The 17,005-nt window shown below is 35.6% G+C and overlaps 1 protein-coding gene across 2 annotated transcripts in view; it reads left to right on the plus strand.

The window, feature by feature from the left end:
- Positions 1–17,005, plus strand: part of TBC1D5 (TBC1 domain family member 5) — a 321,760-nt gene that overhangs the window by 9,156 nt on the left and 295,599 nt on the right. For both annotated transcript variants that reach the window (XM_082307468.1, XM_082307469.1), the window contains exon 2: positions 15,613–15,674. The gene's annotated coding sequence lies outside the window, so the exon portion shown is untranslated. The remainder of the gene's footprint in view (positions 1–15,612; positions 15,675–17,005) is intronic.

The raw sequence follows: 17,005 nt of genomic DNA on the forward strand, positions 1-17,005 counted from the left end.
CAGCTGAGATGCTATGTTACGTTAATAGCACTCTTGTGCACTCTATACAGCCTCAGTGATTGGAGAAAGTCCTAGTTTGCTTTTAGGATGTTACACATTTTTGTTCTGGTCTTTAGGGATTTTAGATAAACTGTCAAACTTCTTGTATATTAGAAGGAAAATATGTAGTTCTACCTATAAGTCAGTATTCAAAACTGACATATGCCAGGAATTAGAGCATGCCGTTGCTGTTTCATAGCTGTTGGGTGAGACTAGATTTTTACATTAATTTACAGTAATAGTGTGTGATCAGTCATGGTTCTAATTTCCATTGTAAGTAATTTTATCTGAGAAGAGGGCAAATGTGGCTGAGTCAACATCATTTTACTCCTTGTAACAGTTTACCCAGATTGGGATAAAAGTATGTTGATAGACCATGCTATAATTTTTGTAGGGTGACTGGAGTGCTTCGTTTTCTAGAGCTGCTGTTATTTATCATTTAGTCCATGAGCAAGTTAGACACCTCCTGATACAGATAGTCAGTCTTTTGCCAGTGTTTCAAGGTAGCTTTCAGTAAGACTCAGGGTAATCTCCCTTTTTTTATTCTGCCCAGAAGCTTCAGACTCACACCATCCTCTTCCAGAAGTAGTAGATCAATCTAGTTCAAGCCATACGAGCTTGAGAAAGAAGAATGGCCAGATAGGAAGGGGGTGACTAGGGCTTAAACCAGTGGGTTTAAGAGGAGAACCTTCAATATAAAGCTTATTAACAGGCATTGAATAGCCTTTTTTTTAAAAAAAAACAAAACAAAACAAAAACAAAACACTGAGTATTTCTTTTACATCCTTCTTACCTGTTTCTCTGCAGTCTCACTCTTCCCTAATGCTTGCAGCCCTGGACTTCCCTGAGCATGAAAGAACCTAGCATACTTCTAAGATTCCACCTGCTGGAAAAATGGAATAAAATCAAACCCAGCAAAACAGAACGTGTGTCTTGAACCCTTCCCAGCCATTATTCTTTTTTGTTTTGTTTTTTACAGTGTATGTCTCAACGTTTTGTTTGTCTGATTTTTGTGCATGTGAAGCTCGTCTGCTTGTGTATTTTCAAGCCCTGAGTAGGTCCAGCTGCAACAGAAATATATGTAAGGTAGTCTTGTGGGTTAACCACAGTAGGCAACTAAGCACCATGTAACTGCTCACTAGAAAAGAAATGTGGGCAAGGAGGAGCAAATACACTACCAATAAAGATATAGTTTTCGATATTGAAGCAGATTGTATTGGCTAACTGCATTCGTGGGAGTAATGCAAGACAGACTTTTATACGGGTTTTTACTAAGGTCATCTTCGATTATTGAAAAATGGTACACAATGATAAAGATGCATACAAAAAGAATAATATAAAATTGCTGATGGGAGGCTTGATCGTTAAAGACAGCTGTCTTTAGAGTTACTGAAGACTTTGGCAACCAGTGAGATGAGTATTTTAGAGGTTGCACACTGCATGGATTGATTGGGAGGCGAGTTGGATTGCATGGTTAAGTGGGAAAAATGAGAATTTTAGATGTATCAGCAGGTTGACTCTTACATGTACAGGTCTTAATAAAAACAAAAAGAACAACAAAAAAGTTCCAGATGAGATCTAAATATATTGGAAGATGAAGAGGAACTGATGAAGATCACCTCCTCATTTTGAACCTGAGTGGTGAAAATGGTGACAGATATATTTGATACTGAGAGAGAAAAAGTGGTTGAGGATTTCTCATTTTTCTCAAATATTCAGTTTGCTTTAGAAAGAAAGATACCAGGTAACTTCAGAGTAAGTGAAGGTTGGGTAGCACTTTCATTTTTTCACCATGAGAGAATTTATCTTTCAAAGTCCTGAGTTACAGTTTGCAAGGATTTCATCATTGAAAAGTATCCTGAACTGACGGCAATAAATTAACTGCCATTTCACTTGAGATCAATTCCTATCTACAGTTAAGAATTTTGCTTGGTGAAACGTTGCGGCCATGCCAATTTTATTCTTGTTCATTTTGCTTAGTTTTGAAGCAACCGAAACAAGTATCAATTCCAGAATTCTGTTGTAGCAGCTAGTAATGGGTTTATCGTGATTCATTGCTATGTCTGTTTATAGCATCCACTGGATACTATGTCTTTCTGTGTAGTCCCTTCTGAGGTACTAACCTCTTCCCTGTACTTTCACTATCTTTACAGAATGTTTTGTAGTATTTTTACTTCCATTTGACATTTGACTTTTCTGAGGCTGAAGGTATGTTTTACTGTCAGTTCCTCTCAAACAAAGTCTGTGCCACCATTATGATATATTGACGTGAAGACACGGGTAAAGGATGACAGACAGTGAAATGAAATTGAAAGGCAAGCAAACTTTCTAATCACATGTACATGTAAACAAATGAAAAAAACATTTAACTGACATCTGTCATCTTGCATAGGTGAAAGACAGAGGGAGAAGCTGTCTCTTCCACACCGGACATTTGCTTTGATACCTTCCTCTCGCAGCTCTAGCTCCAGCCTCTTTAGTGTTTCTGAAGAGGACTGTTGTGGAGCTAGAGCTCAAAGTTCAACAACCTGCTGTAAGCTCTGTCATCTGTGACAATTGGTCACGAATCATCTGACTGCGCCGGACCTTGCCGGGCATTCCTGCATCCATGGGCACGTATAAGTTACAATAGTTCTTGAAAGACTAGTTATTTTATTAATACTATGATGAAACAAAACAAAACAAAACAAACCCACAAAAACCCCAAACTCCCTGTGTCCTCAGCCAACCTGGTCTCTTGAGAAGAATTTCTTTGTGATCTCTCTAATAGAAAAGATCTGACATCGAGTCTGGAATAGCTGCCCCTTGCTAGTGACCCAGCTGCACCTTGATCATGGAATGACAGAGATCTATCTACTCTAGGTCTAGAGGAAATGACAGTGATGAAGTGGGATTAAAGCTGGACTTTTGTTTCCCTCTGCCCAATTAAACCTTCATTTGAAATGCCCTTCTGCAAAAATGTGGTGGGGAGTGGCTGGTAACCATGAGGGGCTGCTCAGTGTCTGCCTTCTTGTACACATTGTCAAATCCCACCAAGTGACATTTGGCAGGGAATGTAAAAGGAAATGTCTGTCACCAAAAATAAGCAAATAAAAACCAACGCTGTACTTTATGTGAATGGCTACATCTGAATTTAGGCCCAGTCTGTTGACTGGGCACAATGGAAGTCTTGGATAATGACCTCTACATGGCTTAGAACAATCACCCTCATTTTGTGTGGCTGGATGTCCCCTGATCATGGTCTGCCCAAAGCTGAATTCTTCTTTTGCTTGGATTTTTCTCTTCATACATCTGATCCTCACACTTTTTAATGTTCAATGAGGCTTGTATAAGGCCAATTGATAATGTATTACTGACTAAGAAAAACTCTTCTCATTTATTAATTGAAATACTCATACATGGTGTCATGCATCTTTGACCATTCAGCTGTAGTGGATCTTGAGGTATATGCTTGTGTCACCCAGTCTGTCTTGGTTATGACAGTTCATGAAATGTGTTTCCAAGTACTACCTGTTCTCTTAATTCTCTAATGAATTAAAAAAAAATAATGAGTTGGATTTTGGGGTTTTTTTTGGGGGGGGTTTTTTGTTTGTTTGTTTGTTTTTAATTTACATGTCTTTCATAAAGCCACAGTAGGTACTGGGAGATGTTCAATATTTAGTCAGTGTAAAAGGTGCTGTGTATACATATAAGCATTTTAGAATTCTAAATTGGATACATAAACCTTATATATATGTATAGTATTATAAGCAAATTATCTCTTTGCTTGCAATGAATCTTGATCCTAAGAAGGTGTCTGGAGCATTCTGTACAGACAACAGCTGCCGTTTCTAGAACAGCACTGAAGTGTACATACATGGGAAAAAAGCTGGGAAAAACCATTCTGTGATAGCTCACCACTTGGGCTTTGTTCTTCCACACTGTTAGTGCTGCTTTAGTCCATCAGAAATTTCCTACAGTCCTACGGGTGGACTGTATTTACTAAACCAAAGTCTACTTGTTAGGCATTGCTAACCTCAGTGACTGGTTTGTGGATAAAGACAGTGTTATGGCAGCTGGTGTTGTATTGCAGCTAGTGAAATGGTTCATTCTTAGACTTGGATCATGAAAGCACAACAAAGTTTTGACATACACAGAAGTAAAAGTAAATTAGACTTGCATTTATTAAGAACTTTTACTTTTTATATTAGTTTTAGTTCTACAGCTTACTCACTTGATCAGGTATACAGTCAGTGAATTGAGAGTTTTTGAGGAATCTCTAGTCCAGCATGTGGAGTAAAGGAAGGCAAAGAGGCGAATACCTAGGACTTTGAATGGTGATCCAGACTAATAATTAAACACACAACTATCTTGGTAATCCTTGAGTATGTAATCTTCACATTATCTTGTCATGTGACTAGAAGATAGAGATGCAGCAGATTTCTTTTTACGTTTAAGTTCATGTGATATTTGTATTCATAGAGCACCTCTTTAGATCCTGAAGGTAATCCCTCATGATAAAAAATGTTAAAGAACTTCAGGATGCATTTTCTAAGTTGATGTATTTTGCATTAGTAAAAGTGCAGAAGATTGGGAAGTAAAAGATATAAAACTTACATGGGCATTATTCCTGCTGTTTATGGTTGACTTGGCTTCATATTTAGATTTTGGGCTTTAACTGGTTTCATTAGTTAGGCTGTTTTCTTTTTTTAGTAAGTACTACTTGTATTATGTGTGTAAATTTGAGGTTAAAATGGATGTTTGTAATGGTTAGCACTCTGGATAGGCAGCCTATGCCATCTCTTTCTGGCAAGCATATGATTTCATGAAATTGGTTTACTGTGAAGTATTATGTATGATGATGTACGTTACTGAAAACAGCTTTAACAGTAGTATAGAGAATTACTTAAATGCAGTTTATTTTTTTAAACCTAGTTCACTTCCTCACAGCATTCTTTGGCTTTTTCTAGCACTTGAGAGGATTTCTGTTGTCTTGCTTTGCTGTTCTGAAGGCATTTGTCTCTGTTATGGAAGTTAATTGATCTGACAGGGGTCAAAGGAAATATCTGTTGGTTGCCCATATGTTTTTGTTGCATGTCAAACAATACACTTGTTATCGTTATGAATTCTTATGTAAAATGGATAATAAAGTGCTGGTATGGCTAAGTGACATAATGCATTACTTTCTGGATGCCTGCTGAGTAAGCACTTAATTCATGAAGTCAGATGTTGAAGTCCTAGGCTTCTGGATGCTTAAGATTTGTTCCAGGAAAAAAAAATTGGTCTGTACTTGTAAGTCCTGAGTGACTTCACCGTTGACTTGAGTGATGGAAAGACCTGCAGCTAAACAAACTTGAACTGACCAATATAGTTACAATAAAGATAAATTTACTGGAGGTGAGATGTGGGAAGAAGAGGGTGTGCACCAATTGGTTAAGTTAAACTGTTGTCTGTCTGTCATTTCTGGCTCTGTTTCTAGTCATTAGCTGTTTATTTCTGCTGTTACTCTTCTGTAGTGGCTATGGCGTCTGCAGTATGTTAACATCAGTTTACTTGGCGTGGGTTAAAATTTTATTTCAAATAAAGGCATATCTAAAGTTAAAAAGAAGACATTGATGAATCTGATTTTTAATGATTAGCAGCAGAAATCTTATAAATACACTGTAAAATTACACTGGAAGATACACTGAAAGGGATTTAGTGAATGTAGGCTTTTTTTTTTAGTTTGAATTCTTTGTGCAGAATTACGTAGGACATTAGAGGTGACGCTGAGAATCAGGAGTTCTGGAAGAATAACTAAGGATAACTTCTGAACAGAAAATATGGTATTTTTAATTACCTTTATTTGAATTAAGAGCATGAAATAATGTATCTTAAGGCTGTTAGACTTTAAACAGGATGAATTTTAGATTCTGATCTGTGTCAGTGAAGTGTTTTATCTTGAAGTCTTGTGGGTAGCAATCCAGTTTCCATGTGACTATTATGGATACTTTGGAGTTTAGTCAGTGAACAGGTTTGAACAATTGTTCAGATTTAGATAGTGAAATTAAAAAAACATTGGTTAAAAGCTGGTTAAAACCTTAAAGTACCTTTTAATAAGAAGTCTTGGTACTGGAATTTAGATGACAGCAGGAAAAACAAGATTAGTCAGGAAAACCAGTCCCATGGTTGTTTATGGGCCTGGGTCATATACGTTTGCCTTGCTAATGCTTTTTTAATGTGATCAAAAATATCCAGAGCTTATGACATCAAAAAATTCACTGTGTGGAAAAACCGAAAGGATTCCTTATTGTTGGCTGCAGTGTTATGTTTGACTTTGAAGAAACTGACTTGTTTTACAGTTTCAGTCAAAGATCAACGCAATCATTTGAGCCTTGACTTTCTCTTCCAGGAGTCTGACAGAGCTGGCAGCATTTTCTTCTGTCAGGCTTTTGTTGTTTAAGATCAACTCTTTGACTCACTGACACTGTAACGAGGAGTAAACAAGCCCTATTTCTTTGAGACAATTTGTAGTATGTTTCTAGTGGATTCTGAATTTAACAGTATTGGTTTAACAGTTGTTAAATCATGTAGTTGTAGTAAACTACTTTACTAGTGGTAATAATTGTGTCAGGGAAATGAGCGTCACAGCCCCATATGGCAGGGGTTTATCTTTGGTCCTGATGGTATCAGCTTCTGCCCTCCACTGCTACCTGTCTGCTTGCCTCAGAATGTTGTCTCCTTGGTTCTCCTCCCGCATTTAACCACTACTTGGTAGTCACTGGATTTCAAATGTCCTGCTTGGCCTTTTTTTCCAGCTGATAAATGTGTTAGGTAATTGCAGGTCCACGTATGCTTCCGATCAACTACATGAATGAATGTTCTAATACATGGGGCTTAAAAGTATGTGTCTGTCTGAGAATGGGTACTCAGCGGGGTTTAGAGGGTATGATGTTGCTCAGGAGCAAAGGTTTAAATTTCATGTGATGTCTGTGATTAGAGAACATAAGAGTGGTGTCCCTTAAAACCACCGCAAAAATCAACATCTGCAGGTACTGATCCTATCTAACAGGTATATAAACATCTGAAGCCTTCTGGATCTCTGATGTTAAAAAGAAGACAGGATGTTGTGTCTTGCAGAACCTTGAATAAAAATCACTTGAATTCAATTTTTTTTTTTTTAAAGATTCCATGGATTTTTTTTTTTAATTCTGTGTTCTAACCAAAAAACTGTTATCTTCATTTACTTCTCAGTGGTTGGTGTCTATTCACCATGCAATTTATTGTTCATTGATGACATCTTCAGCAAGCCTGAAAGTTATGATAATTAGGTAACAAGAGTTAAAGGAAAGTTATGTTGGCATAATTATTTCAGGAAATTTGCCTCTTGTATTCCAAATTCCATATATGGGGTAAGCTAAAGCATTATTTCCATGATTTCTCAGTACTTCTACACAGTAATTAGTTAACATTGAAATCTGTCGTTAACAAGTAAAATTATGTATCCAGAACAGAGAACAGGTTACCTGCTTTTTTACCTGAAAATAATGAAGATTGGGTAATTCTGGATACCTTTCACTGGGGTTTTGTTGTAAAATTTTATGTAAGAAAGTAGTCTCTTTAGGATGAGGAAAATATAAACCTTCTTCCATGCGTCCTAAGATTAATATATTGGAGTTGGTCTTAGGTAAATCAGCAGTGCATGTTCCTCGGTTTGAGGTTCTGTGAACAATTCTGTGCAGACATAATCTTTTCACTCAGTGAACAAAAAGACCAAGAAGGAAAAAAAAAATCTCAGATGGTTTGGAAACACTAAGTCAACAGGACTCCTGCAGGATGGAATGATGGTGCCATTGCCAACACTTTATTTTTTTGGCTACTACCTCAGTTGCTAGAGCACTCCCATCGGTCATGGGAGACCAGGTTCAATAATGTCCTTTTTGCACCAGATAATTATCTTGTACCACTTACCCACTAGACTGCTGCTGGAAAATTTGGGTATGACATGCTTATAGTCTTCTGTCTAATAAAGTTTCCTGTTGCAGAAATTAAAAATTAACTGAGGCTACAAATGGAGTTCAGGGGACCTACATGATTGGTGAATATTGGAATAGACAGAGAAAAGAGTAAATCTCAGTGTTTCCCTGACAATGCACATTTTTATACAAAGTGGAGCAGAGATAAAACTGAGAGCGCAAATGGCTTCTCTCAAGCAGAGGAGGGATTGTTTTCCACGCTTTGTGTCAATCCTCAAACCACATGCACCTTAGTACAAGGAGGGTACTACCTATTTTTAGTCATGTAAGGACAAGGTTCTTTTTGATTGCAAGCTGCCTTTATAGATTGAATAATAGGTATCATGGTCATCGCCAAACACTGATCAAACTGGAGACTAACAAAAGCTGCAGCTTGCATATTTCATTTTCCATTTCACTGGTAACTGTAACTATAGGAAAGTGTCATATGTAGTTCATCAGACAGTTTCATTAATAATTCTAAACATAATAAAGGGAAAAATGCATCTGTATATATGTGTTTAGTTGAATTAGCTTTAAAAAACATTGGTACAAGTATGTTATGTTAATCATCAATTGCTATAGATAGTGAAGGTTCTGTTTGGAAAATAGTGAGGGTCCTGATTTAGAGGTGGCACAATGAAAAGAGTTTTTACTTAGTTGGGAAAAGTTATTTTGTTGTTTTCGGCTCACACTGGAGCCCAAAATACCTAATCTGTAATGCCTAAAGAAGTAAAAAATAGCAGCTGTTTCTTCCCCATGTGGAAATTAGATACACAGTTGCTAAACTGAAGCATTTTACCAAATTTAAATGTAATCTGGAGTCCTTTTCTTCTTTTATGATAAGAACTTAGTCTTCTGTATCTGATTTCATTAATGAATTACTAAACCTGGCTCAAACTTTTTCATGTAACAGTTAGAAAAGAGGTGAGTGCAGTGCTGTTATATCATGTAAAATATTAATTTGCATTAATGAAGGATTTACTTTTAGTAAGGAACATAAACAGTGGATGTGTACAAAATATCTCAACTGAATCTTTGCCTAAAACAACAAAAAGTGAATTTTTGGATATTCAAACTTAATTCAAAGATGTAATTTAATGCAGGCATAATGATCTTGTTAAGTCAGTAGTTAATGTTCTCACAATAACATTAATTCTGTCTTCCGTCAGGTACTTAATATAGCAGAGTATACCGCTATGTAACTTATTACCGGTAGGATTATGTCATGGTTTAGCCCCAGCCGGCAACTAAGCACCATACAGCTGCTTGCTCACACCCCGTATCTCCCCCGGTGGGATGGGGGAGAGAATCAGAAGAGTAAAAGTGTGAACACTTGTGGGTTGAGATAAGAACAGTTTAATAATTGAAATAAAATATAATAATAATAATTATTATTATTGTAATGAAAAGGGAAATAACAAAAAGAGAGAGAAATGAAACCCAAGAAGGACAAGTGATGGCAATGAAAAACAATTGCTCACCACCAACCGACCGATGCCCAGCCTGTCACCGAGCAGCAGCCGTACCCTGACCAGCTCCCCCCCAGTCTATATGCTGAGTATGACATCATGTGGTATGGAATATCCCTTTGGCCAGTTTGGGTCAGCTGTCCCAGCTGTGCCCCATCCCAGTTTCTTGTGCACCTCCAGCCTTCTCTTTGGCAAGCCAGTACGAGAAGCTGAAAAGTCCTTGACTGCCTAGCAACAACTAAAACATCAGTATGTTATCAATATTACTCTCATCCTAAATCCAAAACACAGCACTATACCAGCTACTAGAAAGAAAATTAACTCTATCTCAGCCGAAACCATGTCAGAGTCCCATTAATGATCATTATCTTGAAAATCTTTTGAAATCTTCACAATTGTATTTTCCAATGTCCTTTGTGTTTAGGTTGTCTTAATTAAACAAACAAACAAAAAGTGATGGCAAGGGACTTTTGTTTCTCCTACTTACTACCAGTTTAGGTAAATTGTCTTCTGAGCAATAAAATCACAGACTTAAATGCTGCCATTTAAGTTCCTGTTAGTTGAATCTTTCCTCCCCTTTTTACTGTTTTGTAGTATGGTGGCAAGATTACAGCATTTTCAATGATTAATCCATTTTTTTTCATACATGACCAGTATTCATCAGCCTTCTCATTCATCTGAGTAGCTTACAGGACATAGCAATTTCTGACATGTACTTTTGTCTTTTGCAGACCAGATATTTCTATCCTTTTATATTCAAAGGTGAAACCCTGATTTTTACTTCACTAATAACATATTACACTATAAATCTAATGATCTGTTTGGGTATTTGAGTTTAAAAAAGTGCTCCCAGTCTCACTCTAGTGGATAAACCAACTTCTTTTGTACAGTGCTTGCTAACAGAGGTGGCTATTTTATTGATGAATATGGAAAAAGTGTGTAGTCCAGTGCTTTGTTCCATTCCTCTAATTTATGACACCAGTAATAATGGATGATGAATGAGATATCCAAAACATTAATAAATTATCTTAAGAGGTATACTAAATCAAAGAGGAGGAGACTAAGAAATAATCTCATATAATGCCTCCAAGAAAAGTAAGCTAATTCCAGAGTCATTTATTCAGCAATATGCAAAAACCCAGAGAAATTTGTTGAAATTGAACTGCTATAGTTAGTATGCTTTTAATATAACTCAGCGTTCCAAATGTGCTATTCTAGACATTTGGATCGCCAGCTTCAGGTGGCAAGAGATGTAAAACGTGCAGACTAAAATCATTCTTAAATATTTAAGTTAAAACATTGAGTTTAAGCATGTTTAAAATAAAACCCAGCAATTTTGTCCTACGTTGATGATGCTTACATCCTCTTCCCTAAATTCATCTATCCACTAACAGGGTTGAAATTTGCAGCAGTTTTCTGCTGTAGTTTGCATTCACTAACTTGATGATTCTGTGTGAAATATTCACTTGATCTAAGAGAAGCTGTGCAGCCTTTCTTTTTTTTAGCAGTGAAGTTTTCATGTTTTGTCCATTTGGATGCCACAAGCAGTAGTTTTCCCAGTGACACTGGCTGTCTCGGAAGGAGTCTTCATGTCAGAAGGGGCATTTGGCTGCTTATGCAGTAGTCATGTGCCATTTTGCTATAGACAGGGAGCAGCAAAGTAGTGGGTCAGATTTATGCAAACAAACTATTGCTATTCTTATTAATCTGTTTCTTATTAATGTTAGTAAGTCCAGTGAAATGTAGTCACTATTGTAAAATGGAGCGAGATTTAGGGAGTGCAAATGTTCCCGATGTTGGTAGAAATAAAACATCCTGGAGGTGGTATAAAGTTTTTCCATCTCACAAACTGACAATTTTGAGGTTCTATGAATGTGGTTTTTATCACATTTAGATGACCTATGTGTGGGTTTAGATAATTTTGTTATCAAAATGAGCAATGTGTCTTTTGTCCTCCCCCTGTTCTCCTTTTTCGGTATTTTCTTTCCATGCCTTTGCTGGGGTTTATATGGCCATATGGAACTGATCTACTACTTTGTAATTTTGTATTTGATGCTTCAATAAATGGGGCATCTGAAATACAAATGTAATTGGAAAGAATAAGTTTTCAGCCGTGTTTAAAAAAAAAAAAAAAAAAAAAAGAAAAGTAACCAATCAAGTAATACGTTTTGTGACAGCAACAGAGGAATGCTTTGGCCTTAAGCATATTCAGAAATAAAAATAATCTTAAATGTAGGGTTGTACTCTGTCATGTATATGACATTTGAGGGCTTATTAGAATCAAGAAGTGCATGACTAAGGTTCTTTGAAAAAGAGAAAAGAACTTTAAGTAGCAAAATGTGAATATGAAATAACTGTAAATTAATTTTTTGCCCAGTCCATTTATTTAAGCATTAATTATGTTTCATCATTTCTGATTAATAGTTTAAGTTATTTAAATAGTGTAGTAATTGTGTTTTTTAAACACAATAGAAGAGTGTCTTTAATTGGAAAATAAAATTTTGCTACCAAAATAAAGATCCCATAGTTTGGAGTACTTCCAGGTTAATGTATTATGGAGAAGTCTGCAGTGAATACTGCAGATCAATACAATGGAGGGTTAATTGTGAAAACTGATAGAAGTTTTATTTTCTTATAAATCAAGAGGTTGGTAAAATGTACGCTTGCTGTTGATCATTAGAATACAAAACTATCTGTTAAAATCAATTAACATGCATATCTGATGACTGATTATATAAATATGAAAGTCAAATAATTGTAATCGTTAACCATGGCTTCAGGTCATATGAGTTGTCAGCTCAAAAAAACTAGAGGAGAAGGAGGTTGATTTGCATATATTTAATGTGGCATGCTGTACATGTGGGAATTTGAGATAAACCTTTGCTAGTAATCTGCTTGTTTTTATCTAAAAATCAACTAGGAAGCATGGGTCATAACAGTCAAATGAACAATGTGTTGTATTGATAACAGTTGATTCAGTAGTTTGGGATTTAACATTTTACTATATGTTTTAATATTTTAAAACTGATTTTGTACTAAGAGACAATTGGAAGAAGCTGGTTAACAAGTATTAAAAAGAAATATTCAAAGTTCTTACCAGGAACATACTCAAAATTATCCTTTAACTGATTGTAAGACTGGGTTACTTTTAGAATTTTTAATTAGGCTTATACAATATGTATAACAAGCACTTCTTTGCTTTTTACCATTAAAATCAGAACTATATGAAAAATTTTAATGAAGTACTGTACTGAGTCACAAACGTGTTTTTCTATGTGAAGTGGACCAAACAGATAACTTTTAATTTAATTGATCAATTGTAATAAATAGAGGGAGGGAAGTGTGGCAGAGGAATGAGGCTTCTGGCCTGGGAAGGATCTACATATTATTTATGTTCCTGACTATAATAATCCATTGCAATATTTTTTTTTTCAATGATAATGCAAAATATTCTATGTAACTCATAACAATTCAAAGAATCCTTGAAATGTGAGTGAGAATATAGTGGTCAGTACATTACATATTACCTATAATTTGGTTAAGCATGTCTGTCCAGCCTTCCTCTTTTCCCCTGTGTTTACTTCTGAACATAAAAAATAAAAGATTTTTGTCCTAAACTTTGAAATTATATGGTAATCTCTTTCGAAAATTTCCCCTGGTTCCTATGTTCATGAGTTCCCAAAGGGAAGAAGCAACAGTATGCAGTTTCTTTTGATGTGATTTGTACCTGCAAACTAAGAAACTTTCTGATGATGGCAGTATCAAGAAGTGGAGAATAGCAGAAGATCTTGTTGCTCGGTGCTTATTGTAAGCCTTATTTATGATTTTGCTAATGTTAATATTTGAAATTTGTTCTTGGGTATGTGGTACAGTCCAGTTCCTTGCATTATCACCCAAATTAACTTGAGTACCAGCAACATGGCCTCCTTATTGTAGCATTCAGCTTCTCAGCCTGGGCAAAGTACAGAGCGCATACAATTACTCAATTTCTGGTATTCTTGCTCTGTGAAGTACACAGGAATGGCACTGCCTTTTGCTTTAGTCTTCCATTGACCAGTATTTTTCATGATCTGTTGAGTAAAGGCACCTATGTTTGAGGGTTGGGGGGAAAAGGACCAGCTGGCAGAACAGACCAATGGAATCAATTTAGTTTCTGTCCATTACCTCTTGTGTAGGATGGAATTTGCATTTAGTGGCAAGAGAGAAAAAGGTGGCTGTATCCCAGGTCATTGGCTGTTTTGTGTCTTTTCTTCAAATGATTTACATGTCTAATTGAGCAGGGAATTATGACCCTCTAACTTAGACAGAAATAGTTGTGTGAGGAAGTCAGTTCTGTAACCATAGAGTAGAAGCCCAAATTAAACATGAAAGTAATTAAAAACTAAGCACATTTTAAAAAGAAGAAAAAAATGTGGTTTTAAGACATCAGTGACTATAATTACAGGTTTAGCTCTCCTGTAACCCATTGGTGAAAAATCACTTTGCTACCAGAGACTGCCAAGCTGCAGATGAATGAAGATGATTTATGACTAAGTGGTACTGCTTAGAGAAGGTCTGATTCCAGAATCTCAGGATCATTCCTGAGCCATTGTATGTCCCAGTAATCCTCAAAATCTTTCAATGTGTGAAGGTATATACTGCTTTTACAAGGATCCATTACTTTAAAAAAGAAGGATTTGGGATATGTATGATTTGTTTTGGGGGTGGATGGGATTCGCAGATGTGGTGTGGGAATGAATTGTGGTTCTCAAACAGAAATCTGGGCACTAAAAGAGGATACCTTAGCAAGAAAAAAAAGTCTTATTTGTCCCACTTCAGAAACAGATATTGTGAGAAAAAAGTGCTTCAGATTCCTTAAAATACAGAAGTTTTTTGTATTCTTGTGTTTTGGGGCTTGCAGTGTTATTAGCTCAAAGGGGAAGTATGCTTTTTCATGATGACTATACCTAGCCAGGAGGAATAGTCCTTTTTAAAGCAAATTGAAATGAGTGTATGAGAGCGTGAAATTATCAGCAGCGCTGGTGCACATTTATATTACTTCTACATACTCTTTTGAATGACCACACAACAGAACAAGTACTTCATTTCCACTGTGTTGATTTTTCTTGACAAAACATGGCAGTCTATCCAAAGGAGGGTGTTTAGCCAAGATAAATATAAAATTTATGATTAAGCAAAGTGTTTCCTTATTATAATCCCTAAAGAGAGTTTGAGACTTGTTAAATATAATGTGCCCAGGTAGTTTTAAGAGTAAATTATCCTTTATGCTTTTAAATGCTGAAATACAGCAACACCATCAACCATTTGAGATCTTACCAGCAGAAACAACACTGCATACTGATTTCCTTTAAACCAAGTAGCAGAAAAACATGCATATATACTACATATAACCTTGGGTTTGATGTATTTATTCAGTTATACAGTCCTGCACAGAGATCAAGAATCCATGTCAGTGGCATGGTTTATAAAATCGTGTCTCACACTTTCCTGTAATGTGTGTTACAGAAGAAAGCAAATAAACTTTTTGCAAGAATAGATAAAAATTGATAACATGATTACACTTCTGGCACATTTCCTTAACTGCTACATTTATGGAATACCACTTTGAAGAAAACTATGGTGGCCGTCAATATTATTCATTACAGTAAATGGAGAATGAAAACTGACTCAAGGAGATGAGATGATTTTGACCTTTGTGGTGCCAGTGTTGGCTTTGGAGTGCAGTGTTCTAATTAAATTGTGAATGTACTTAGATAGTGGATATTAAATGATCTCACTGTATTCTTTCAAGGACTGTGAACTTCCAAAATCAAGGATAACATTAGATGTCAGCCAAGTATTTTGTCCTTCTCGTGGTTTGTCTTTACATCTGAATTAGTGCCAGTTTGCACAGATTGTGTGTCAGCTTAAATACAAGAAACAGGCCTCAGTCTGCTTGAACTCGTTCCACCAAAGACTTCTAAAAACTTTTGGTAGTCTGCAAACTGTAATGGTTGTTTCACATTAAGTTGCTTTGTAGAATTATAAAACAGCTTTTCTTGTGCTTTCAAATAAAATGTTGTCATCCGCTAATGAATGAGATACCATCTGTAATAATTAAGGTTATTCTACTTGTTTTTCCCCTGCAGCAAAACTTCTGAAGGTTTGCAGAAGACAGTAAGAGAACCACCAAGAAGGCTATTGCAGTATTGTAAGTACTGCACCCAGGAAAAAAAAAAAAGAAATATGTGAATTAAGAATGTTGTAAAGAGATTTTCATTTTTTGGGGGGAAAAATGAGCTACCTAAAGGGATTACGTGTAAAATACAGAGCAGGATGTATTGTAGCAATCATGTTAATAATTTACAAGGGAAAAACTGCACTCTTGTAAAATCTAAAATTGTATCCTTGTGCAGTGTAATCAGGAATTTACCAATAGCAGTGAAAAATATTTCTCTATCCACCAAAGATTGATCTAGTTTATATACATTTGTTTATTTAAAACTATCAGAATTTAGAAAATCATTGTAGTTTTGTAGGTTTGTCATTTGTTTTAGTGACTTATTGTTTAGGTTATTTTGCAGAATTATTTATTTGCTGATTTATTTATGTATTTCATTATTTATTTATTTGATTATTTAGTAAATTATTTATCTGATGAATTATTAATACATCTTCATGACATGCTTTAAATTATTTATAACTTAATTTTGAGTTTATTGCTTTTCGACGCTGCATTGTTACTGACTAGTTTTGATTTTTTTTTTTTTCCTTGGTTCTTGAAAATTAAAGTACTAGCTCTAAGGCAAAAGTATATTCTTTGCAGAATCCATAGATGGTTTTCAGTGAAGTAATTTACCATGTAGATACTAATTTTGTTTAGCTTTATATTGCTTAATATCACTTTTCTACTTATTTAGCTTTTGCTTCTATTATTTCATAGATGTGTCAAGATCAAATGAGTGACCTTTAAGGAGCAAAGATAAATGTTTACTTTAAAATGTGTAGAAACAGAGTAGTTCTATTTTCCCCTTAATAAGTACTCTTTAATTATTCTTAAAGTTAACTAGAGATATTTTTGTCCCAATAAAATGGATGTTTTTAAAATTAGACTCTTGATATTTGAACTAATACATTTAACTTCTAATAAGAAAATAATTATTCACATTAATAACTCATATGGAGAGTTCCTTTTTTGCAGCAAGGTTTTAAATATATGGGGAGGGACGGTGGTATCTTTAAACACAGGCAGAAGAAGATACGTGTCAAGGGAGGAAGGTGGGTAGTAGGGTTCCCCCCCCCCCCCCAGTGTTTTTTACATGCATAGTAATTTATAAGCTCCGAAAATTTAACATGTCTGTGTTGTTGTATGTAAACTACTCTCAGGTTCTGTGTTCACAAAGAATCATTCCTAGTGCACAACATGTTGCCATGAAGCCTGTTTTTGTGTTGCTTTCTTTTGCCAATTAAAAAGGTCTGAAATCTCATCTTTTACTCCCAAGAGGCTTGAGTGAAGGTATAAAAGCAGTGTAAGGGGCCAAT

This window comes from Platalea leucorodia, assembly GCF_965183815.1.
Source record: "Platalea leucorodia genome assembly, chromosome: 1".
Lineage (NCBI taxonomy): Eukaryota > Metazoa > Chordata > Aves > Pelecaniformes > Threskiornithidae > Platalea > Platalea leucorodia.